The 24,329-nt window shown below is 47.1% G+C and overlaps 1 long non-coding RNA gene across 1 annotated transcript; it reads right to left on the reverse strand.

Moving 5' to 3' along the window:
- Positions 1 to 1,556: 1,556 nt before the first annotated feature.
- On the reverse strand, positions 1,557 to 23,856 carry LOC122461854. Its single transcript, XR_006284070.1, has 3 exons — positions 23,741 to 23,856; positions 8,865 to 8,871; positions 1,557 to 1,568 (listed from the first exon to the last, which is right to left on the reverse strand). It is a non-coding gene; the product is annotated as an uncharacterized LOC122461854 (long non-coding RNA).
- Positions 23,857 to 24,329: the final 473 nt, after the last annotated feature.

The following is a 24,329-nucleotide window of genomic DNA, read 5'->3' on the forward strand; positions in this document are numbered from 1 at the left end:
TTATCACATTGGCAAAGTCAATGGTAATGGCTTACGACAGCCTGCCTCCCTCCGGCAGCTCCTGCATTATATTAACTTTATCTACAGATTGCTGAACTGCTGGCAAAATAGAGGGGAAGAAAAGATTTCTACCTGACATGTTAGACAATGACCTTCTTCTTAAGCATCCATGGAGAATATTAAAGAGCTCTTGGAGCAAAAGGGCTCCTTCTCCAAGTATCCGTTTCCCCACTGCCCTCATCTGGAAATGCAGCATGACTTTGCCTGGAATGACACCTCTGCTTCTTGACCTGGGAATCCCTGACTCAGCACCCCATCACCACGCCTACCAACAAGCCAACTAAGCCACGGCCATTGGTCTTTCATTCTCTCCTGAACTTCCTCTTGTGCTTCAAAATGCACTTCTCAAAACAGTAAATGGCTGAGATCGCAATGTCCCTGGGTAGAAAGTTTCCTTTCTGTAATGGAAGGCCTCTCTGATTTCTCTGCAGCATATACTCATCCCTAGAGGTTCTGGAAAGAGTAAAATGCACAAGTGGCAAATACGGGAGAGTGCAAAGCCACAGAGCACAGGACACAGCGTGTCACTGCACAGCCAGAGAGAAGAGCAATTCGTTCCACTTGGATCAGAACAGTCATGAACAGATGGAGATCTCGGGTGACACTCTGTGCTCACCTTCTAAAATTCACAGCACGGAACCCACAGCCCAGGGAGATCCCACAGTGTGTACACCAGGGGACTCATCCCTCGGCCATAACTAGGGATTTTAGGGTCCCTTACACTGGTTTGTCCCTTTACTTGACCTGAGTGGGGATGAGAGTCTCATCCCTCATTCCTGGGAGCTCGGAGCAACACTTCTCCCGGCTCCAATCCTGTGTTGCCAACTCTCATGACTTTTCCGCAGTGATGGGATTTCAGAGGGCTGCAGCTTAATCCGTGAGGACACAAAAGCACCAGCCTTCTAGCAAAGTTCAGACTCCACTTGCCATTCTCATAGCAGGAGGGGAAGAGCAAAGAGCCTAGTGTAGCTCTGCTTCCCCCTCCCCTCCTGTAAGCAATGGGGACAGGACATCAGCACCCGCCCGGGAAGGGGCAGAGGAGGATACAAAACTCCTCACCCAATGCATGTGGGAGAGTGGGTAGCAGTTGTTGTCACCCCCACACTGGGGATGGGCAGGGGGCATTCGACAATCAAAAGACAGACCAAAAAACACAATATCACCTTTTTCTGGAAAAAACCTCATGATCTTGGGCAATCTGACTCGTGATTTTTGATCGCTTGAGGTTGGCAATACTGCTCATCCTCCAGTGGAGAACAAGCAGGATAGGTATGGGCCCCTATTCAGCATAGCACTTAACCGCCTGTACACTTTAATTTTGTGCGGCAATCCTGTGAAACTGATGGGATCTAAGCATGAGCTTAAAGTGAAGCACAAACCATCCTGCACATTTGCAAGGCTTTCACTCTCTATGGATATTCTTGTGTTTGCCCAAAAAAACAATGGCTAATGTAGACATCCCTAAAGCCCCTGTGCAGCTTATTTCTACAACAGTTGACGTGTGCTTTCTTCATAGTATGTGTCCTGCTCTGCTCCTGATACATCTCCCACAGTAGGGAGGCTGGTAAGGCTGTCCATAGTTTTGCTTCTTCCACTGAAGTAATAAAAAAGCAAGTGAGCCCTCACTCTGTGCCCCCGCAATCTGAGAATTGTGATTGCCCAGTCCCTGTGAGTTCTGGGCAATCAATTCTCCCTTCCCTTCTGGAACCATGTAACCAGTCAACCCCTGAGAGCTCTTGCTCTCTTTGTGACATTAACATGTTTCCCAGATGTGTCATGCAGGCATATTCATCTCTCTCCTCCTGCACCATTTTATTTTCCATCTTTTGAATCTGATTCCCAAGAAAAGCTTGGCTCAGAAAATGGGATAAAAGGCAGGAAACCTCACAGAAACATTAGCACCTATTTTAAGTGGCTTGGCCAAGACAGAGGGAGACTTCCCTGACATTACAGTGGCTCAGCTGAGATTATAACCCAGTGCTAGCCTGGCTCCCAGTCCTTTGCTCTTACCACTCAACCTTAATAAACCCTTTGAAGGAGATATTTGTTTTCCATTTCACACTGGGGAGCTTTCTTGCGTGAGGTGAATGAGGTAACTCCTACCCTGCAACAACCTATCCTTTTATCCTGCATAAAATTAATCACATACAGAGGAAAACACAAAGGCTGACTGAGATGAAGAACCAGGGCAGGGCTATATCCTCAGCTGGCGTAAATCGGTATAGTGCTATTGACTTCAGTGCAGCTGTGCATATTTATACCACCCACTTCCTTCCTTTCTCAGCATTTGCTGATGCTGCAATGTTTGGCCTCCTCAAGGATTCCATGGTTGTCCCCTCCATCACAAGGCTCTGCTAGGGCTGTCCTGACAGAGATGTGTAGTTCCCTGGTTCAGAAAGAATGGAGAACGTGGGGGAAGAACTGAAGCTTTCCTCTCTAATCAGCAGTCATGTAATATGCATGAGATGAGGCCTAGGAGATGAGGCCAAGCAGGATATCTTGATAGCCTCAGCAGTTTTTGGAGCCCTGTCTTGTCAAGCCGCTGCAGCGTTTAGAGAATAAAAGGAATGAGAGGATTTTTTCTCTCCCCCTTCTTACACTTTAAAATCAATCCTCACTCTTTCCCTTCCTGCATCGGCTAAGTGACCCTGTGTTTCACTTTCCCAATGGGATGTAATCACTCTCCCTTTGATCCAGCCTCTCAGCCTTTAGGCCACTCCGCACGGTTGTGTGACCTTCAGCCATCTGAGCAAGGAGAATGTGTGTGTGTGTAGGTCAGGGGGGTTCCTATTATAAGCTACTGCAGACCAGTCTTGGCACAGGGCTGAGAGAGGGTACATGGTGTTCAGACCCTGAGGGGAAGGCACTGAACATTATGGGGTCAGCTTGTCTCTGACTTTGTGTGGTACCAGCAAGATGGTAGGGGGAAAAGAGCAGCAAACTACCCACCCATGAAAGGGCCAGACACAATTGTGTGGGGGCAGCACAGGGGTAGTCCTTTCCATGCACTCCTGGCAGAGCATTTATGGGGACAGAGATCGAGAAGGAAAAGATAGATGCTGCTCTACGCCGCGCTGGCCCCCAGAGCAGGCCGGTTGCACTGAGGTGCAGGCTGTACCATCCTGGCAGAGACACAGGCTCACTGTCCTGGTGCTGCTCTGTAGCCTCACTTCCCCCAGGGCTGGGGCTCAGCTTCAGCCCCTGAAACATGTCGTGGTTCCTGAAGGACAGCGAAGCTCACGCAGTCCTCCTGGGCAGCAGGGGCGTGGTGCTCATCGCCACTCTGGGGTTGCCAGGTGGCAGTGCTATGTACAGTGCTGGTTTCGCCTGGGTGCTGGGCATCTTGTTTGTTTTCTTTCCTTTCAGCTTTTATGTGGGGAAGCGGGGGGGACTCCCGCAGGCAGCATGTGTGCAACTGAGAGCCGAGGACTGGTAAGCAGGTGAGATTCCTCCAGACAGGACCGGCTCTAGGAACCAGCAAAGCAAGCATGTGCTTGGGGCGGCACAATTCCAGGGACGGCACATTTACCCGGCGCCGGTGGGTGCTTGTGCCCCCCCGCCCCCAGCCCCACCCCAACTCCGCCCCTTCCCTGCCCCCGTTCCAAACCCTTCCCCAAATCCCCGGCCCCACCTCCTCCCCCAGGCACGCCGCATTTTCCCTCCTCCTCCCTCCCTCCCAGGCTTGCCATGTGAAACATCTGTTTCGTGGCAAGCCTGGGAGGGAGGGGGGAGAAGCGGAGCAGCGGCGGCGCGCTCAGGGGAGCAGGCGGAGGCGGAGCGGAGGTGAGCTGGGGCCGGGGGGGCAGGGCGGGGAGCTGCCGGCGGGAGCAGAGCACCCGCGGAGTCAGCCCCTATGGGCACATTTCCATGGGTGGCACATTTCGAGGGGCGGCATTCTGACCAAAAAGGGGGGCCGGCCAAAAACTTTTTTGCTTGGGATGGCAAAAAATCTAGAGCCGGCCCTGCCCCCCTAGGGAGAAGAGGGAGCCTAGTTAGGTCCCTATGGCAACCCCTCAAAGCGGAAGAGGGAGGGGATCCTGAAGTGAGGGGAGGCGGAGCACAAGGAGACGGCAGCCTCACGAAACAAGAGAAGAAAAGCATCATAAAGGAGGGAGGGCTCTAGAGCATCAAAAGCAGTGGTGAGGTCGAAGGGGCTGAGTGTAGGCCTGAGGTCTGGTGTGGAGAAGGTCACATGTGATCTCAGTGAGCACGGTTTCAGTGGAGCAGAAAAGCCAGAAGCCACACATATGTATATGTGTAGCACCCAGCACAATGGGACCCTGGGCTTGAGTGGGGTACCTGGGTGCTGCTGGAGGGGGCTGCAGAGGACAAACCTCATGCAATGGTTGTGAACTACTCGCTGGAGGTGGTAAGTGAAAGTACTCTGGGGGGGGGGGGGGGGGGGGTGGCGGGAAGAGCCCCACACTGATTCCTGGGCCCATGCAAAGGAGATTGGACTGCGAGCTCACCACACAGTGAAGCCTCCTGTCTCACAGGGCTGGACTGAGTTCCTCGCTCTCATATTCGGAAGACCCTGTCATAGAGCCATGTGATGCATGTGTCCATGTGCAGGCAGGGCCATCCCTATGCGATGCCCCCCCCCACACCACTTTCCTGCCCCAGTACTGCTGGATGTGGGGCTTTGCCTGCCAGGCTGGGCACTGGAGCTGGTAGATCGGCTAGGGGAAGGGCTGAACCCACTCTAGTCCTAGTCACTGGCTGCCTGTGCTAGTCATTGTAGTCACTTAATACATTGGTAGGTAAAGGGAGATGTATATTCGCAGGATTGCTGTAAGCAAGACATGAGAAGTAATTCTTCCTCTCTACTCTGCACTGATTAGGCCTCAACTGGAGTATTGTGTCCAGTTCTGGGCGCCACATTTCAGGAAAGATGTGGACAAATTGGAGAAAGTCCAAAGAAGAGCAACAAAAGTGATCAAAGGTCTAGAAAACATGACCTATGGGGGAAGAATGAAAAAATTGGGTTTGTTTAGTCTAGAGAAGAGAAGACTGAGAGGGGACATGATAATAGTTTTCAAGTACATAAAAGGTTGTTACAACGTGTTGGGATAAAAATTGTTCTCATTAACCTCTGAGGATAGGACAAGAAGCAGTGGGCTTAAATTGCAGCAAGGGAGGTTTAGGTTGGACATTAGGAAAAACTTCCCAACTGTCAGCGTGGTTAAGCACTGGAATAAATTGCCTAGGCCAGTGGTTCCCAAACTTGTTCCGCCGCTTGTGCAGGGAAAGCCCCTGGCGGGCCGGGCCGGTTTGTTTACCTGCCACGTCCGCAGGTTCGGCCGATGGTGGCTCCCAGTGGCCGCGGTTCGCTGCTCCAGGCCAATGGGAGTGGCTGGAAGTTGCGGCCAGTACGTCCCTCGGCCCGCGCCATTTCCAGCAGCTCCCATTGGCCTGGAGCAGTGAACCGCGGCCACTGGGAGCTGCCATCGGACGAACCTGCGGATGCGGCAGATAAACAAACTGGCCCGGCCCGCCAGGGGCTTTCCCTGCACAAGCGGTGGAACAAGTTTGGGAACCACTGGCCTAGGGAGGTTGTGGAATCTCCATCATTGGAGATTTTTAAGAGCAGTTTAGACAAACACCTGTCGGGGATGGTCTAGAGAATACTTAGTCCTGCCATGAGTTCAGGGGGCTGGACTAGATGGCCTCTAAAGGTCCCCTCCAGTCCTGTGAGTCTAGGATTCTATGTGGCAGTTGTTGGAAGCTGAAGATAGGGACAGTGAATTGATTTTTTTGGATTGAGAGATCAGAGCATGTGTTTATTGAGAAGGGAAGGATCCAGAGGAGAGTGAAGTGGGGAAGAGGGGTAGTGGGAGCAAGGGAGGTCCAGAGGTGGAAAAGGATGGGGCTGGGGGGCAGGTGGGAAGGCTCTGTGTTGGTGTCTGGAAGGAGGAGGAGCAGGTGTTTCGGGGGAGGAGAGAGCACAGCAGATTTTGTCGTGTTTCTCCCTGACAGAATTGGCAAGGTTTCGGTTGGAGAGGGCGGGAAAGGGTTTGGAGGGAGGTTTAAGATAAATGACAGTGCTTGTGGACATGCTGCTCAGTGTAGCTGGGGAAAGTATTTGTGCTTGTCATGGAATGTGGCAGACAAGAAGGAGGCAGGAGAGGAGGGTATCAAATCCCATAATATAGGCCCACACTATATATAACTATGGGACCAGCAATGCCAGCTCCAGGCAGTATCTCTGCCTGGCTGCTCCTTCCCCAGTCTGGTGCTTTTCCTTCAAGGCCCAGAGTTTATTTTGTCACTTCCCTACTGGGCATGGTGCCCCTCTGCTGCATGATGCTGAAGCGCCCAAGAGGATGGCTCTAGTTTAGTTCCCACTGATTTGCATCCTGCCTTGCCCCATGTGCCAGTGCACCACTGCACCACTGCTTTCGGAGCTCATCCAAACCCACTCATGGCAGTGGGAGCCTTTCCATTGGCTGGAGTGGACTTTGCATCTGGCCTTCCATTCCTAGATTGACAGAGGCTATTCCAGAAGTTCTTACTTAGGCAAAACTCCTATAGCAGTCAATGGGAGTTATTTTCCCTGCATAGGGTCTTCAGGACTGACGCCCCCCCCCCCCCCCGCCCGCACCAAGGAAGCACTGCATGTGACACAGCAGTCTCAGCAGTTGGTAGTAACACCATGAGCCAGGTGGCCCCCATCCTGGGGTAATGAACAAGTGACAGGAGTCATGCACCATGGGAAATTGATCCCTAGTGCTATTCCATACAAACCTCCCTGGGCTCCCAGGAGTACAATCTTTTCTGAAGACTGTGAAGAGGTATTTGCTGTTTGGCAAGGAAAAGAGGAAGGGAAATAGGTAGGAAAAGGAGAGCTATTTGGTTTTTGCTCCAGAAACAGAAGGACTTAGTTTTATTCTCCCTCCATAGGCTAGCTCTGCAGGACCAAAGCATGACCTTTGTAGGGCCTACATTAATGTTGATATAGTCCTGAACCAAAACACTGGATCTGAACAGCCTTGATCCTTGTAGGGGTAGTTTGAAAGAGTGGTTCAAACCACAGGACTGACTCCATTTCTAGGATGGGAATCAGCCAAACCAACCCCGCTGCCCCCAGACCTGAACCCCTGTGACCTCTGAAGGTGTCCAGATCGAGACTTAACAGGTGGGGTTTTCTACAGGGCTCAGCATTGGCCTAACTCTTCTCCTATTGAGATCTGTCCCCACAGCTTCAGTGAGACTAGAGGTAGGCCAGTGCTAAATCCTCAAGCAAATCCCATGCTATTACCGTGGTCTCTATCCACATGCTGCAGATTATAAATATTGGACTGGGTGCGGATTTTCTGTTGATGAAGTGGGGGCTTTTTGCATCCCCTGGAATTCAGATGCTGATTCCCAGAAGATTTCAAGTTTGTGAGTTTTCCCAAAGCAGTATGCTTTGCTTTCAACTTACAGGCATCCATTTGTTAAAGAAAAAATAAAACCTAAGTAAATCATCTTAGATTTGCTGGAATGTAACTACTGCTTCTTCCATTCCCCATGGCAGCGTGAGACACAGCTGAATTCCCTAGGGGAACAGTTTGCTATTAATCACTTTCAAATGGATTGTTCCACCTCACCGTTTTTGCTGAGGCATAAGGTTAGTCTGGAAAACTGTGTTCGATCCCCCATACTCCTCATCTGGAGAAAATCTTCCATTGGGATGCAGCCAGCTCTCACTTATCTGCCTGCCAGCTGCTGAAAAGAAAAAAATGGTTTTCATTTGTTTGTCATGTTGTGTTTTCATTTTCCTTTAAAGCACCTAAACTGGGATGAAAGAGAATCCACTTATCACTTGTTATGCAATGCTTCCGTTATAGGCCCCGGCAGGTAATGTGTGTACTGAGCAGCACCCCACGCTGGTAGTACCAGGACCATGCTGTGATTGTAAACTGGCCCGCTGCAATACATCCTCATAGGAAAAGAAAGAGAGGGTTTGTTTTTAAATTCTCAAAGGAGTATGGATCATTTTGCCACTTATCATCACAAGATGATATCTTCTTGCAGTGCATCTGTTTGTAATGCTTAAATCCATGCGTGCATTTTGTGAAGGCCCTGCTCCAAAGGCCATTAATATCGGTAGGAGATTTTCATAGAGCTCTAGGCCAGAAGGAATCCCGAGATCATTTAGTTTGATTTCTTTATATCACAGGCCACCAACCCCACCCAGCTACCCACACACCGAGCACACCACAAGAATCAGACAAAAGTGTCACAGCCTTGAGGAGCCTAAACTATTCCTTGCCCCACAGGAGGCACCAAGGTGCACCAGTGCCCAAAACCCCAGCAATGGCAGGGAATGGACTGAGTGGGCTTCAGTGTCAGGCCCTTCATGACTTGCAATCTCATTTCACTTTATTTTTAGAAGCATCTTCGTTAACCGGCTTTTGCTGAAGCCTGAGGATTTCCCCCACATGGCTATTTCCCTTCCCACATCTCTGAGCACCCCATCCCATCAGCAACATGGCTGACGTTTTCCCAAACATTGCCAAGGAATTTTTTTTTGGAATTCTGATTCCATTTTGTCAGTGTTTTGCTAGGGTGTCACCACCACTTTTCACAGCTCTCCAGTGAAACTGGGCACCTTCCTGCAGCCTGGTGATTGACGAGACGCTGGACCTAAATATCACATCAGTCTGATAACTGTTTGGCCTCCCCAACTGATTTTAATAGTCACTATCTGGGTAGCAATTACAGCTAGAAGTTTTGCTGGCTGAAAATGTCCAGTCCCCACTCTCCAATAGTATAAAGTGTTTGGGTCAGATTTAATTGGGGCTAGATATTCAGTAGTCCACCCCATCTCTCCACTCATATTGTGGATCACAACACAAGGGGAAGGGCAGCCTCCACGGGGCCACTCTTCACCTTCCCAGGCAAGTGGGGGGATGAGGTGGGGAGTGGGTCGAGCCTTGATGCTACCCCTCTCAATGCAGCAGCCAGTGCAGCTGTGCTGGTAGAAGGGCACGGGATCTATGTCAGCAAGGGGGCTGGCACAGCTGACTTCCCACCCAGAGCAGCAGGGTAACCAGGGTTCACATACGCTGTGAGTCCTTGGGTTTGGATCACACTTTAAGGCTCAATGGTTCGTGACTTTCCAGGATAGAGAAACACTTTGAGGACCAGTATACATTGCTAAGTGCTAGCACCTGGACCAATGATCAGGGAGAAAAAGAATGCTTGGACGTGGTCACAGCCCCTTCCTAGCAGCACCAGCATTTCTTATCTGAATCCAGCATGTACAATCTCAAACATTACTGCCCACTTGCACTCAGCATCACTCATCATAACCACCCACCAGCAGCTGCGAGCAGAACTCGAGGCGAGCAGGTGCTTAGAGTCATGGTGATTAAAGCCTGAAGGGACCACTATCATCCAGTCTGACCTCCTGTACATCACAGGCCACCAGCACCACCCAGCCCCACACACTAAACCCACCAATAGAAATGAGACCGAAATATTCCAGCCCACAGGAGACTAGAGTATTACATGCCAGAGGCAGAGAATCAGAGGGACCAAGGTGCACCAGAGCCCAAGGCCCCCGCAATGGCAGGGAAATGACTCAGGTGACTAGAGGAGAAGGAGGGAGGATCCATGGAGGATACCCAGCAGTACAAACTGAGACCTAATGCAGTACACGGGTAGTTGTGGGTTGTTCTGAACGGCTGTATTACTCTTGGGTCCTGAAACCCTACGACTAGGGAGCTCACTATTGACCTATTGTGAATAGAGTGAAGAGCAGCCCAGAGCTCCTTTCAACCTCCAGATGGACAGGGGCTCTGTAGGAGAGGGAACTCTGTCACCAGCTGTTGGTAAGCAAGGGGAAATGACTAAATGGGTGAGGCCTCATTTGCTTATCAATTCTGTGACAGTTTGGGAGATATTAATTAAAATAGAGTTACATTTTAAGTTTGCGAGTAATAACATAGAATCATAGATTCATTGAACTGTAAGGGAGCTCGAGAGGTCATCTAGTCCAGTCCCCTGCATTTGTGGCAGGAATAAGTATTATCTAGACCATCCCTGACAGGTGTTTGTCTAACCTGCTCTTAAAAATCTCCAATGATGGAGATTCCACAACCTCCCTAAGCAATTTATTCCAGTGCTTAACAACCCTGACAGTTAGGAAGTTTTTCCTAATGTCCAACCTAAACCTCCCTTGCTGCAATTTAAGCCCATTGCTTCTTGTCCTATCCTCAGAGGTTAAGATTTTTTTTTTCTTCTTCCTCCTTGGAACAACTTTTTACATACTTGAAAACTGTTGTCATGTCCCCTCTCAGTCTTCTCTTTTCCAGACTAAACAAACCCTTTTTTTTCAATCTTCCCTTATAGGTCATGTTTTCTAGACCTGTAATCATTTTTGTTGCTCTTCCCTGGACTCTCCACTTTGTCCACATCCTTCCTGAAATGTGGCACCCAGAAGTGGACACAATACTCCAGTTGGGACCTAATCAGCATGTAGTAGAGCAGAAGAATTATTTCTTGTGTCTTGCTTGCAACACTCCTGCTAACACATCCCAGAATTATGTTGGCTTTTTTTGCAACAGGGTTACACTGTTGACTCATATTTAGCTTGTGGTCCATTATGACCCCCGAATCCCTTTCCAATGTACTACTTCCTAGGCAGTCATTTCCCATTTTGTATGTGTGCAACTGATTGTTCCTTCCTAAATGGAGTACTTTGTATTTGTCCTTATTGAATTTCATCCTATTTACTTCAGACAATTTCTCCAGTTTGTCCAAATAATTTTGAATTTGAATCCTGTCCTCCAAACCCTTGCAACCCCTCCCAGCTTAGTATCGTCCACAAACTTTATGTGTCCTCTCTATGTCATTATCTAAATTATTGCTGAAGATATTGAACAGAACCAGACCCAGAACTGATCACTGCGGGACCCCACTCATTATGCCCTTCCAGCATGACTGTGAACCAGTGACAACCACTCTCTGGGAACATGCTATTGGCTTTATTGGGAAATGAAAGGACAAGACACCTACATACAAGGTACCTGGGGTGCAGGGTCACCCTGACTAAGACCCACAATCTGGCACAGTTGGGTAAAGGAGCCTGGCTAGGACTAAAGAGAAAATGGGGAACTGGATTGGGGAATCCTACTGCCTACTGGGAGTATTTCTCCAGGGGGGAGGATTCTGTTAAGGAACTCTCTGAAGAGCTGAGCTTAGGCAGTTACAAGACAGCAAACCGTGCAAGAGACAGTGGATGGTGCAGAGGTGAGGTTGCTTCATGCTAATAGACAACACAGAGGTGTTGCATGTTGCAGACAATGAGGTGGCTTGGGCTGAAGCCACAGAGAGCAGGAACCTACCTGAAGAATTTGGGTGCTGGCCCCTCCTACGTAGCCCTCAAAGCTGAAATCACCCTAGCTGGGTCAGGTGGTAGAGACACCAGAGCAGCACTGACCTGCCAGGATCCTTGGAATTCTTCATCCCTGGACAACAAACTGTGAGTGGGGATCTGGGTTGAGGGAACTGGCTAGAACAGGGATCTCAAACACGCAGAGTTATTTCCTGCGGCCTGCCATAGGCAGACTCCACCGCCAGCCAAGCTCCCCTCTAAAAGTAAATGTGTGTTTTGTCTTTTGAGTGAGGTGCATTACTGAGTGTTTATATTTTATTAAAACCCCTCTTCTCATTACCGTTTTAAAAAGTTAATACATTGACTTTTAATAGCACACTATATTACTCTTCATTTTTGACTATAGTTTTGTATCATTGTATGAAAAGGTTTCAGTGATGCAGCCCTCAGGCCAATGTACTAGTCCTCATGTGGCCCTCCTGGTGATTTCAGTTTGAGATCCCTGGGCTAGAACATATTAGCCACTTACAACTGCAAGAGGAAATTCAATGTGGGGACTATTGCTAAGATACCTTGGTAGGGTGGGAGTCTTACCTAATGTTAATTTATTAATTGCTGTCTTTCCCAAGGTCATTTTCTATTATCCCCCTTTTTCTCCCCTAATCAAATTCTCTTTGTTTTAACCCTGGTTTTAGTGCTTGCAGATGGGGCAGTATTGCCTATCGGGGTGCTCTGGGTGGTGTATGTCATTTCCCAGGTTTCTGGGTAGAGGCTTAAGTCGGCGCTATATAAGTTTTCAGAAGGAACCCTTAGAAATTTGAACCCACCCCTTTTCGCTGATGACAACCCCAGGCAGAAAGATTACACACGGATGACTGTAAATAGAGCTTGAAACCTGGGGCTGTTGTTACAAGGGTTCTCTTTCTTCATGCTCTTACTCTTTTGTATGCTGAATGCAACTTTATCGCTGTGAAACACTATTTCAAATGCTGATCTGCAAGCCTTACTCCATGTCTCATGTTTAGGTTCAGGCATATTTGGAAATAAAAGACCCTCCAGAAGCAGTGACACATACAGAGAGCTGGATGGTTTGGCCAGAAGCCGTGCTGGAGATGGGTCCACCCTGAATGTAATGGAAGGGAACTGCTGCTGAGGAGAGATGATTGGACAGGAGGGAGCAATAAAGGTCTTCTCCTGATCAGCTGTGTAGTCTGAAACGCCAGAGGCCAGGTCCTCCGTTGGTGTACATCAGTGATAGCCTTTTGACTCCAGTGAAGCTACGCTGATTTACATCAGCTAAGGACTTAGCCTAGTATTCATGATGCTCATAGCAAGGCATTGAGACAAAGCCCTGAATTTGCAAAAGTGGCTCGTGATTGTTGGCTGTCCAACGTGAGACACATTCGAGCAGTGGTTCTCCAACTTTTATACTGGTGACCCCTTCCAATAGCAAGCCGCTGAGTGCAACCCCCTTTATAAATTAAAAACACTTTTAAATATATTTAACACCATTATAAATGCTGGCTGCAAAGTGGGGTTTGGGGTGGAGGCTAACAGCTCGTGACCCCCCATGTAATAACCTCACGACCCCCTGTGGAGTCCCAACCCCCAGTTTGAGAACCCCTGCCTTAGAGGGACTTGACTTCAGAAGCTCTGAGCATCCCCCACTCTGCAAAACATGCCTCTTTCAGGTGTCTCAAATTGGGTTCCTAAAAAACAGAGCCCCACCCCCCCCAGATTGCTAAACCCTTACTAGCCAAAATCCTTTCTACTGCAGTCTGCATCACTGGCAATGAAAAAAGGGAAGGCTTGTGAGTTAAGTAGCAGAGGCTGGCTATTGAGGATAGTAATTGGCATTGCAAAGAAACAATTCATCACATAGCCTCTGGATCCAGTAAGCTGGGCATCCCCAGAGCTCGCCGTGTCCTAGAAGAATGTCATTCTGTCTCATTAGCCGGAATGTTCCATTTTCAGTGCCACTAAAGGTTACTACCCCACGAACATCTTATTGCTCTGCAGAGAGGAAACCTTCTCCCAATAAGGCGTAACTGATGAGAGGTCTTTTTTCACCCATATCCTTAGCGTTGCTTTCTTCTGATGCATTTGTTACACTGGCAGGTGGAAGCAGTCAGCTCTGCAGGGCTGCTAATGAATGGGGCTGTTCAGTCCCCACCCCCTTTTTTCACCATGGGTTTTAAGAGTTCTCCCTGTGGCCGTTTAAAACACTGTTAATCTTTGCAAGATAGATTTAATTAGTCCCTCTTAGCCACTGGGCTCAGAAAAGCAGGTGGAAGGCAGAAAGGTTGAAAGTTACACTTTTTAAATTTAAAAGACCTCGATTAATAAAATATTCTTCATTGTTCAAAGGCCAGGTCTGGCAGCCTCACAATAAAATGACTGACACTGGGCATGGCACTAGGTAACTCAAGGGGGTGGAAAACCATGAGTGTCGAGGAAGCCCCCCCGCTCTAGGCCACCAGGTAACTCAGGAGGGTGGAAGACCACGAGTGTCGAGGAAGCCCCGCCGCTCCGGGCCCAGGCTAACCTGAACACTTCTCCCTCCTGAAGGCTGTTGTGTTATACCTTCTGTTTGCTCTTGTTTTGTTGCATAGTTTTGCTTTATTCTCTTTGGTGATTCTTTGTAAGTGTTATACAAATAAAATTCTTTTCTGCTTCAAAAAAAAAAAAATCTTTGCAAGGTAGATTTAGTTAGTCCTTCTTAGCCACTGGGCTCAGAAAAGCAGGTGGAAGGCAGAAAGGTTGAAAGTTACACTTTTTAAATTTAAAAGACCTCGATTAATAAAATATTCTTCATTGTTCAAAGGCCAGGTCTGGCAGCCTCACAATAAAATGACTGACACTGGGCGTGGCACTAGGTAACTCGAGGGGGTGGAAGACCATGAGTGTTGAGGAAACCCCCCTGCTCTAGGCCACCAGGTAACTCAGGAGGGTGGAAGACCACGAGTGTCGAGGAAGCCCCCCTGGCTCTGGGCCCAGGCTAGCCTGAACACTTCTCCTTCCTGAAGGCTGCTGTGTTATACCTTGTGTTTGCTTTTGTTTTGTTGCATAGTTTTGCTTTATCCTTTTTGGTGATTCCTTGTAAGTGTTACACAAATAAAATTTTTTTCTGCTTTAAAAATAAATAAATAAATAAAATAAAATGACTGGCTTTCCCTAGGGATTGGCTGTGGGCTGGAATCTCATTAACGGATACTCATTTGGGTGGCTGGGTGGGGGCAAAACAGGACCAGGAAGGAGCTGTTTCACCTACTTTATTTATTTAGTCTGCAGAAGAGAAGAGTGAGGGGGGCATTTGATAGCAGCCTTCAATTGCCTGAAGGGGGGTTCCAAAGAGGATGGAGCGCGGCTGTTCTCAGTGGTGGCAGTGACACAACAAGGAGCAATGGTCTCAAGTTGCAGTCGGGGAGGTCTAGATTAGATATTAGGAAAAACTATTTCACTAGGAGGGTGGTGAAGCACTGGACTGGGTTACCTAGGGAAGTGGTGGAGTCTCCATCCTTAGAGGTTTTTAAGACCCGGCTTGATAAAGCCCTGGCTCGGATGATTTAGTTGGGGTTGGTCCTGCTTTGAGCAAGGGATTGGACTAGATGACCTCCTGAGGTCTCTTCCAACCTAATCTTCCATGATTCTATGTAACTTTCTTAATAAAAGAGGCCATATTTTTAGAAATGTTCTGGTCACAGACATCAGTGAGAGCTGTGGGCTCTCAGAACATCAGAAAAGAAGAGCCCTTCAATTTCAGAGCCTATATGAATTTAGGAGTTGGAATATTTTGTCCATAGTGTATTTAATGCTTTTATGTTTAAAGGAGCTAATGGCTGCTGTCTGGTGTGCCTTTGATCTAAAGACAATCATAGATATTGTTAAGTTGATGGGGGACCCAAGCTCTCTTTCAGACTCAATGGAAGGAGCAATGAAGCCTTTTTATGTAGTAGAGAGAGTTGCAGAGAATGGAGAAACTGCCCAAGGCACCTGCCAGGTCAGAGGGAAGCCATGTGGGGTGAGGGATTTTCCTGCTTGTAAACACAGGGGCTAGGAGATTGGTTTTGCAGAATCCGTGTTAAGACACAGAAAGCCCAGAAAAACTTTTATGAAACAACAGGCAGGTTTCTGACATCACAGGCAGGTTTCTGTTGGAATCTCTGGATCATGGGAAATGTTGTTCTGAATCAGATCAAATGTTGAAATTTCCTGTGAACTGGGAATTCTGAGTTCTATCTAGTTCTAGTTGTGAGTGTGAGGAAGCAAAGAAACAGAGCTTCTTGGGTACAGAGCTTGCTCAAAAGCCATACTTGGGGATTTTTGAGCAAGGAAACTACTGGCTGTTGTTTGTTTCTACTGTGTTCAGAGAAACAGCACTGTGTGCACATTATTTGTAAATAAGTTAACACCAAAGATTAGACCCGACCCATGTAATCATTTTTTTCCTTGTAACAAAACAGGCCTGCAAGGCCCCTAATACTGACTAACTGCTCAGGCCAAAAGGGAAACAATACATAAGTGATGAAAAATGCTTGCATTAAGAATAATCCAGTGGCTAGAGCACTGGATTGGTAGTCAGGACACTGGGGTCCTTTTCACAGCTCCACCACTGACCTCCTTTGTGATTATTTTGGTGAGTCACTTCCCTAGATCTCTGTGATAGTTACAGAGGCATAGCTAGTTAATAATACTTAGCTCTGTATATGATGCTGTTCATCCATAGATCCCCAAGGGTTTTAGATAGGGATGTAAGCCTGGTTATACCCCATTTTGTACATGCAGAAATGAAGGCATAGAGAGATCAAGTGGTTGTTTAAGATGATGCAGAGGATCATGGGAAAAGTGGGACTAGGAGCTAGGTCTCCTAGTACAATGCTTACCCACTGAACACCGGTGTCTCCCTGGGAAGCACACTTTGCCCAGTATTTTCTGATGTTCTTTTGTGCACCTGTGCTGAGCAAAACAAAGCTGATTTAACAGGATCATTTTGCCATGGCTTTCACACTTGACTGACTGCACTCACCTCCAAACAGGCAGCCTTTGCCAAGTGTGTTTTTCCCAGTCAGTGCACTTCCAACCCTGTCACCTGCAAATGTAATTACTCCTCAATTTCCATCAACTTCATTAGTGACAGGGACAAAAAGGGACTGAAATGGCATGAGCTGCTCACGGGGGACAGGGAGAGTGGAGAGATTGTTATCAGGAAAGGAAAAAACAAATTTGCCAGATTACATATAGTGAGCTCAGTGCATTTCTTCTAGGTGAGACATTGTCTCTGTGATGTACGTTTTCTGGGTATGATGAAGGCTTTTAAAAAAGGGTGGGAGCTGATTAGTATCAGGATATAAAAAAACAAAGGAGTTAATTGTAATAGCTATACGCTATACACAAAGAATAAGACTTAACATCTTGCATACTCAATGGCATCAGAAGTAGAGCAGGAACTGGATTTTCTGTTTCATGGGAAATTCTGCAATTTTTAATTTTCTTTCTGTTCTGAAATGGAACAAAAACAAGATGTTTTGAAATGTCCTGCAAAATAAAATTCTGGAAAAATTGCACATGGGGTTGATCTAAACATTACATTTAGGTAAAATCAAAACACAGCATTCTGATTATGACCTTTTAGATTTTTTAATGTTATACTAAGCAATGAATTTTGGTTTAGAAAAGTCATTTTGAAAGAAAAAATCAAAACGTTCCAGTCCAAAAATGTCAAAATGGGACGTTTTCACATTATCAAAATGCTTCCTTTTCATTTTTTTCTAACTGAAATTTCATCATAGTTGACATCTGTTTCTAAACATTTTGATTTCAAGGAAAACAGCATGTTTTGTCAAAGCCATTTTGATTAAAAATTTCCAGATCCGAAAGCACTTTACAAACCACTGAACCTGATATTGGCTGTTCAGTGATTTTTATGCCGGAAAATTGTGGAAGCCATTCTTCACAGCTTTTGACATTAGAACCTATTTTACTGAGGGTAGGAATGTTGGAAAAAATAGCATGTGACCATGTAAATAAAGACTGTATTATAAAGTATGCCTACAAGGGGGCCAAGTTCAGGTTGCCTGAGCAGTCTTCATTCCGGCATTTGCTAACTTAGCAAAGTTCTTTTAATATCGGTGAATTTTTAGAAATTATTTGCTAGTTGTGGGTGGTGGTGGGGTGGGTAAGGAAAAAGGGGAAAAACATAACAATATATTCTATCATGTGCAAATGAAATAAATGCATCATTCCTCTTCCGGGTTTGAGTTCAGACCTTTGAGCACTGTAGCACAGCTAATTTGCTACCGCTTGAAATAAGACAAATTGGTAGCACCAACAGGCTGGTATCCTCTGTGAACCAGTCACTTAACACACTCAAACGGTGGGTTATATATGGAGGAGTGGCCTCATTAAACAGACAGCATAGCACAATACCTAGATTTGGCAGTTTCCTCCTGAGAGACAGTGTAGCTAAGTGGTTGAAACTATAAACTGTCATATTAGAGATTTGGGTCATGCTCTCACCTCTGCTAGGAATGAACTTATGTATTTTAGTTTGTATTTCTGTACAAAGGGAAGGATGATACTTACTTGCCTTCTATGATATGGATTTGAGCCCTTCCTGAATACTAAGTGTTGTGAACTGCACAGAATAATTAATACCAGTGAGTATAAGAGGTGAGAGAGTTAAATTCTGTTCTCCTGGCTGCCAGCACAGTGCACTTTCCCTGCGACAAAAGGGATTTTTGGGTCGGATACATCCATTTTGTCTGTCTCATCCAGATATTTTGGTCTGTGTGGCTGCTCCAGGACAGGCTCCCTGAGGCTGATGAGCATGCTCATTGCAGATGGAATGTTTGAAAATCTAGGAGTCTCTAATAAGATCAACTGAGCAAGTGCAAATGATGATTTCAAAAGGCCTATAACTTAGTCAAATCTGGGTGGATTTTCATGACAAGAGCAAAATAACTTCTCTGACCTCAGGACTATCACCCTGCCAAGCTTCACGTTCCTGCTCCAAACACCTAATGTGCTAAGATTCTTAACCACTTTTTCTGACTATTTCTTTTTTTAACATTGGCAAGACTGCCTGTTTTCCCCAGCCTCAGTCTCAAATGTGGCTGAACTGTTTTTGCTGAAATTGAAAACAACAAATAAATCAGCCTGAGGCAGGCCTCAGAGTTGAAGTTTGGGTTGAAACAAAGGGTTTAAGTTTGGCAAATTTATAAGCACGTAACAGTAGTGTTGGATTGTGGGGATTGTTAGGCAACCTTAACTATGGGAGCTAAGCGCCCCATAAAATAATCGACAGTTCACCCTAGCAATCTATGCAAAGAGCAGATGCAGATGTCTTGGAGCTGAAATTGTCTCCTGTAGTAGAACTCATAGCCAGTGCTTAATTTGTAATGAAAAATGTGCCGGAGCTTAAACAATTAGATGCCGGCACTCAAGCAATTTTTTTACATTTGTAATTGCAGCAAGCCCGGAGGTGCTGGGGCTGTGACTTGCCAGGCCCAGAGGTGCAGGGGTTCAGCACTGGCAAGCCCTGGCACAAATTAAGCACTGCCCATAGCAAGGCGCAAGGAAGGAAGAAATATCCACGACTGTCTCCCCTCAGGGCTCATTCCCAATCGTTCCACTGGAATGACCCATGGCCATGGGGCCTGCCCACAAACCTACAGGCCTTCCAGGGTTCAGCACAAACCCCAGAGCATCTACTGGAGTCTGCAGCCTTCTGTGCAGAGGCCCTGGCGCCAGCACACACCCGCTCTCCTAGGATACTTTACAGCACAGTTCCCACAAATCTGTGCTACCAGGGAATTCCTTGGATGTGGCTGCTCCAAAGTACCCTCCCTCCTTTTCCCACCTGTATCATGAATGAGGGTCGGTAGGTAAGATAAGCTCCATGGAGCTAGAAGGGGGCAGTGTCAGTTCCCCTGGTCCGGCCCCAACCCAGTGCCGAGCTAGCCTCTCTATGACCTCTGCCTACCCTCTCGCGGCTACCTCTAGATCCCACCCCAAACTTCCTGCAGTGTCCCTGCAAGGCGGGGTCCTTTCCTGCAGAGGTAGCTGTTTTCCTCTTCCAGGCAACGGTGTGAGAGCTGAGCCTGGACCTTGGGGGAATGATCTGGCTCTTGGCTCAGATTTCACTCCCTGTGCAACCGGCCTCAGAGGGGGAATGTATAAACAGAGCAGGCTGGAGTGCCCATTGGGAGAGATTTACCGAGTGTATTTTGAAATGTCTCTTTCACATAAACATTTTATTTCATTATTCAGTCAGCTCTATGGATGAGACACACTGGTTTGATTATTCTTTTTTAGCCTCTGTCTTCTGTTAGCCCATTGCTCTCTATGTACCTCTGCTTCATTAGCAGTTGGTGATGCACCAGGCAAGCAGAGTTGTAGGGAAGAGATTTTTGCTAAGCATGCTGGGAGGCCAGTGTTACATGCTGAGGCTCTAGAATGTGTGAGGCAGCAGCCTTGTCCCAGCTTGTATGGCTGAGCCCCTGGTGTAACACCCAAACAGGTCTCTCCTGAAACCCGATCCTGCTTCTCTAGATTCAGATCCACTCAGACAACACACCGACGGGCAGGTTCTAAACTCGTAGCAATCAGCTGGGGGCTATCAGGGAACCCATGCACGAGACAGCAACACAGAATCAGCTATAGGATGAGCCAGTGGGAGATCAGGGCAAACAGAGTTCTGCCAAGGGACAATTCCCTGGTGGGAAGGCAGATTCCACATTGGTCATCTCAGTATGTTTCAAAGCCACTTTGCACTGCTCACGGGGCACAAAAGGACATGGCAAGCAGGAGACTCCGTCCCTGAATCTCACTACAATCAGAATTGCTGGACATACACTTGTCAGTCAGTTCTAATTTCTCCATTACATTCCTGATTCATCCCATCCAAGAGACAGATGCGTGCACCCTGTGCACCTCCACTCACTCAAAGCTGGCTCTGGATTGAGAGGACATTTCAGCAGACACACTAAAATAACAGCAGCTCCTGGGATTTAATGCAATCTGACACGTACAGGATCAGCCTGTAAGTAGATTGCTCCCACAAACCTGGGAGGGCTCGTTCGGAAAGCCAAATTGGCAGCATCTCACTTGATACACTTATACTTCAGTCTTAATTCCTTGGGGATCTGATTAAAATGACAGAGAAATGGAAAGCTACAAAAGTGCTCATTATAAGAAGAGATGGGGTGGAATGAAATAAAAGAAGGGTCACGGGGAGCAGTGGTTTCTAAAGACTTCTGAAATGTGTTCATCCAATAAGCAGGAGTGTCTAGCTAGAGACAAATGGGAAGAACCTCCCATAAAACCAGCTGCTGACATCTCATTAATTTTCATTCCAGAACATCAGCAATATTGGCATAGGCCAGATGGCTCCTAAAGAGCTGCTTGAATGGGGGCTGCTTAACTGGTACAGGTAGAACAAAGATCCAAAGGGAAACTCTGGGAGCTGCAACTTAAAAACAGTCCTTAGGGGTGAATAGAACTTTCATGGACTCATAGATTTTCAGGCGGATGATCATCTCATCTGTCCTCCTTTGTGACAGGGGTGGATAACAACTAAAGGGATCTGAAGTTCAGTAAGACCTATGGAGCTTGCTGTGACCCTCTTCAAACCTGTTAGTGAAGGTGTGTTCCCAATATGGTGGAAGCGCTGTATATTTTTGAGGAGTGTCCCATTTCCTGGGTGTGTGGCAGAAGTGTTGTGCTTGAAGGAGCTCGTGATGTGATGCCAGGACCTTAACCAAGCTACCAGGCATGCCATCCTTTCATTTGGCCCTCAAGCACATCTAGTCTATTCTGCAGTGATGGAGAGCAACCGGGACCTAAGCGTAGACTCATCAAATTCAGAGCCAGAGTAAGTAGAAGCAACTCTGTTTAAAGCAGTGGATATTCACCCACTTGTAACCGGTCTGAAACAGCCAGCGGCTTTACTATCTCTCCACACTTCTCCCTCTTTGTCCCCAGTATTTTGACTTGTGTAACAACACTGCTCTATCATCATTATTAAAAGTAATAATGACTTGTAGACAAAGTCCACCACGAAATACCATAATTGGTGTTGTGAGACAAAATCTGCTCTAACTTACCTGCCAGCCTGTGCAGCCCCAGTGGAGTCAATGTGAATCCTTTAGCTGTACTGTAAATCCATTGAACCCCTACAGTGACTCAAGTTGCCGTCTATGTAAACTGTAAGTAATTTGCCTATTGCTGTTTCCATTCCCTTTCCTCTAACCTCTGTCTGCCCTTAGCTTGTGAGGAGCAGGAAGTGTCCTCCTTGCATTTCTGTAAATTATCTTGCTTGCAATGGGCACTACTATAAAGAGATAACTGCATGACACCATGGCTGAATTTGGCCCTATGAGGTGTTAGTGACTCATACTTGAGTCTGATATGTCACTGCAAGGAGGAGAGGTTAAACTAGCAATGCATGTGACAAGCTCTGTTCCATGTGATGGGTAATTAGTAGTAAGGATTGAACCAGGGACCTTTCAAGCTGAGCACCTTGCCCTCAATTGCTTGTGCTAAAGGACCAACTTTGTAACTTATGTGGCAGTGGCACATTCATAAGCACCTCTGTGGTCTGGCCACTAGGGGATGCCACACTATGTTAGGGTGGGTCACCTGGGTCAGCGGAGTAAGCAGCCTGTCCTATGAAAGAATGGATACTTGACACGCGTACATTTTTTTCATCTTCAGAGCAAGCCACAGAAACAAACCACTTTCTCTTCACAGCTAGAGGAGAGCGAGTTCCTCCACAAGGAGCTTCAGGAAGAGCTAGGTAACCGTCCTGCACTCTGTGTGTGGTTTACTGGCAATAGAAACTGCCCCACTCCACCGAGAATATACATACCATGAAGGGCTGGGGCACAACAAACTAGGTTGGTGTGGTGGCCTTTGTATATGGATGGTTCATTACATACATGGCCAGCTCTGAGACAATGGGGTTTGACTGGGCTCCCTCAGTGGGATTATGCCAGCAGAGAATCCAAGTCTGGGTCCTAGTGGCTCCACTGTGTGAAGTGTGAAACCCGAGGGGCCTACATTTTCCATGTATTTGCACACATTACAATTCACAAAGGCTGGGCCTCTGATCCCTGATGTCACTTGAGACTACCAGCTTGTGACCTTTCCCTGCTGGCCAAAGCCCGACTGCAGGATACGAGCACAGGGCCCTACTCCCACACCGTTCATTCAGCCAGATCCTCTTTACCTTCCATCCTAAATTCAAGGTGGCAACTTGTCTTCTGCCCTCCCATCTGAAACAAGTGACTTCTCCAATCTGCAGCATCCCACCAGGACCCTACAGCTATCTTCCTCTTCCCAGGCACACAAGATTTTCCTGTGGTTTGCCAGTGTAGTGTCTCAAAACGGAGGAGTTGCCTACTTGTCAAAACATCGTTTCTTAAGCCACTGTGGTCAGATAAATCCTGGGCTATCATCAGCTCTAGATGGCACATTTCTCTCTTAATCCTCTTCTGGAGCTTTTCTTTCATTCCTAAATGTTTGTTTAACATGCTTCTTTGCTTGTGTCTAAAAGTCCTGTTGATCCCTGCCTTCTGAACACTCATCTCTCTGTCTGCTTGGCCTCCAAACTTTATTATTATTATTATTATTTATTGTTAATAACAACAACTAGGAGGCTCATTGTGCTAGGACACTGTACAATCACATGATTAGAGACAGTAGCTATCCCAAGGATCTTAGAACCTAATAGGCAAAACAGAGTAAGAGAAAAATTTCAGATAGGGATGTGAGATATAGCAAGATTGACGCCCAGATTTTTAAAGGTGTCTAGGCATTGCTGCGCTCAGCGGTGCAATGCCGAAGTCTCATTTTCAAAAGGGATTCAGGAACAAAAATCCTATTAACAGTGGATGAGTTTTAGACTTTTAAGTGCCTAGATCACCGTTGAAAATGAGATCTAGGCTCCTAAATCAGATAGGCATTGCAGCGTTGAGCACAGCAGTGTCTAAATGTCTTTAAAACTCTGGGCCTAAGTGATATGAACATGGGAATTGCCAGACTGGTTCAAACTCATGGTCGATCTAGTCCAATATCCTGTTTCTGAGAGGGGCTAGCACTAAATACTTCAAAGGCAGATTCCTTCCCCCCCTCCCCCGCCCACTCCCCGTGACACTATGGCCCATAGTCTTCATACAGATATGGTTATGATATGATTATGGAATAACTAAGATGTATTTTATGCAGGATGGGTCATGTGAGATATCATTGGAAAAGTTATGATTTACTGAATATTATTATCCTATTTGTATGCATGTATCATTTTTTTACTTGAAGTTAGAAATATTGTCTATGCATCTATTACAAATGTGTTTACACCTGGGGAATGCCCACTAGATAAAATGCAATCAGTCTGGATGGCCAGTTGGGAAGGGCCATTCGGGAAAACAATAGGTCTTTGAAGATTCTAATCTCCCACTGGGAAGTCTTCCTGGAGATGCTACAAACAGCCTCTAAGTTATGGTTGCAGGGACATGTGATCAAGGGCATGGCAACTTTTGCAGATGTAGAGCGCTGTGAGTTAAAGCAGCCCTCAGGGACTGCAGCAGGGAAAGCACTGCAGTCTGTCCACACTGACAGCTGCAAGCACACTGATGTGGCCACATTTGTGGTACTTGCAGCAGCATTGGGAGCGGTGCATTATGGGCAGGGCTATCCCACAGAGCACCTCTTCCCATTCTGGTGCTGTGGCTTGTGGGAAAGGGGCGGGGAGTGCAACGCATTCTGGGTCCTGTCCCAACACCCTGTGATGCATCGGTTCGCATCCCAGCATTCCCTTTGCTTCCGTCCACATTTGGCGCCATCTTTCAACTTTTTTTGTACTGCGTGCTCTGTCTTCCCTTTCGGTCTGCGGGAATGGAGCCCGAACTGCTGAGGAGTATGCTGACGAATCTCGCCAGCACGTCAT

This window comes from Chelonia mydas, chromosome 9 (assembly GCF_015237465.2).
Source record: "Chelonia mydas isolate rCheMyd1 chromosome 9, rCheMyd1.pri.v2, whole genome shotgun sequence".
Classification (NCBI taxonomy): domain Eukaryota; kingdom Metazoa; phylum Chordata; order Testudines; family Cheloniidae; genus Chelonia; species Chelonia mydas.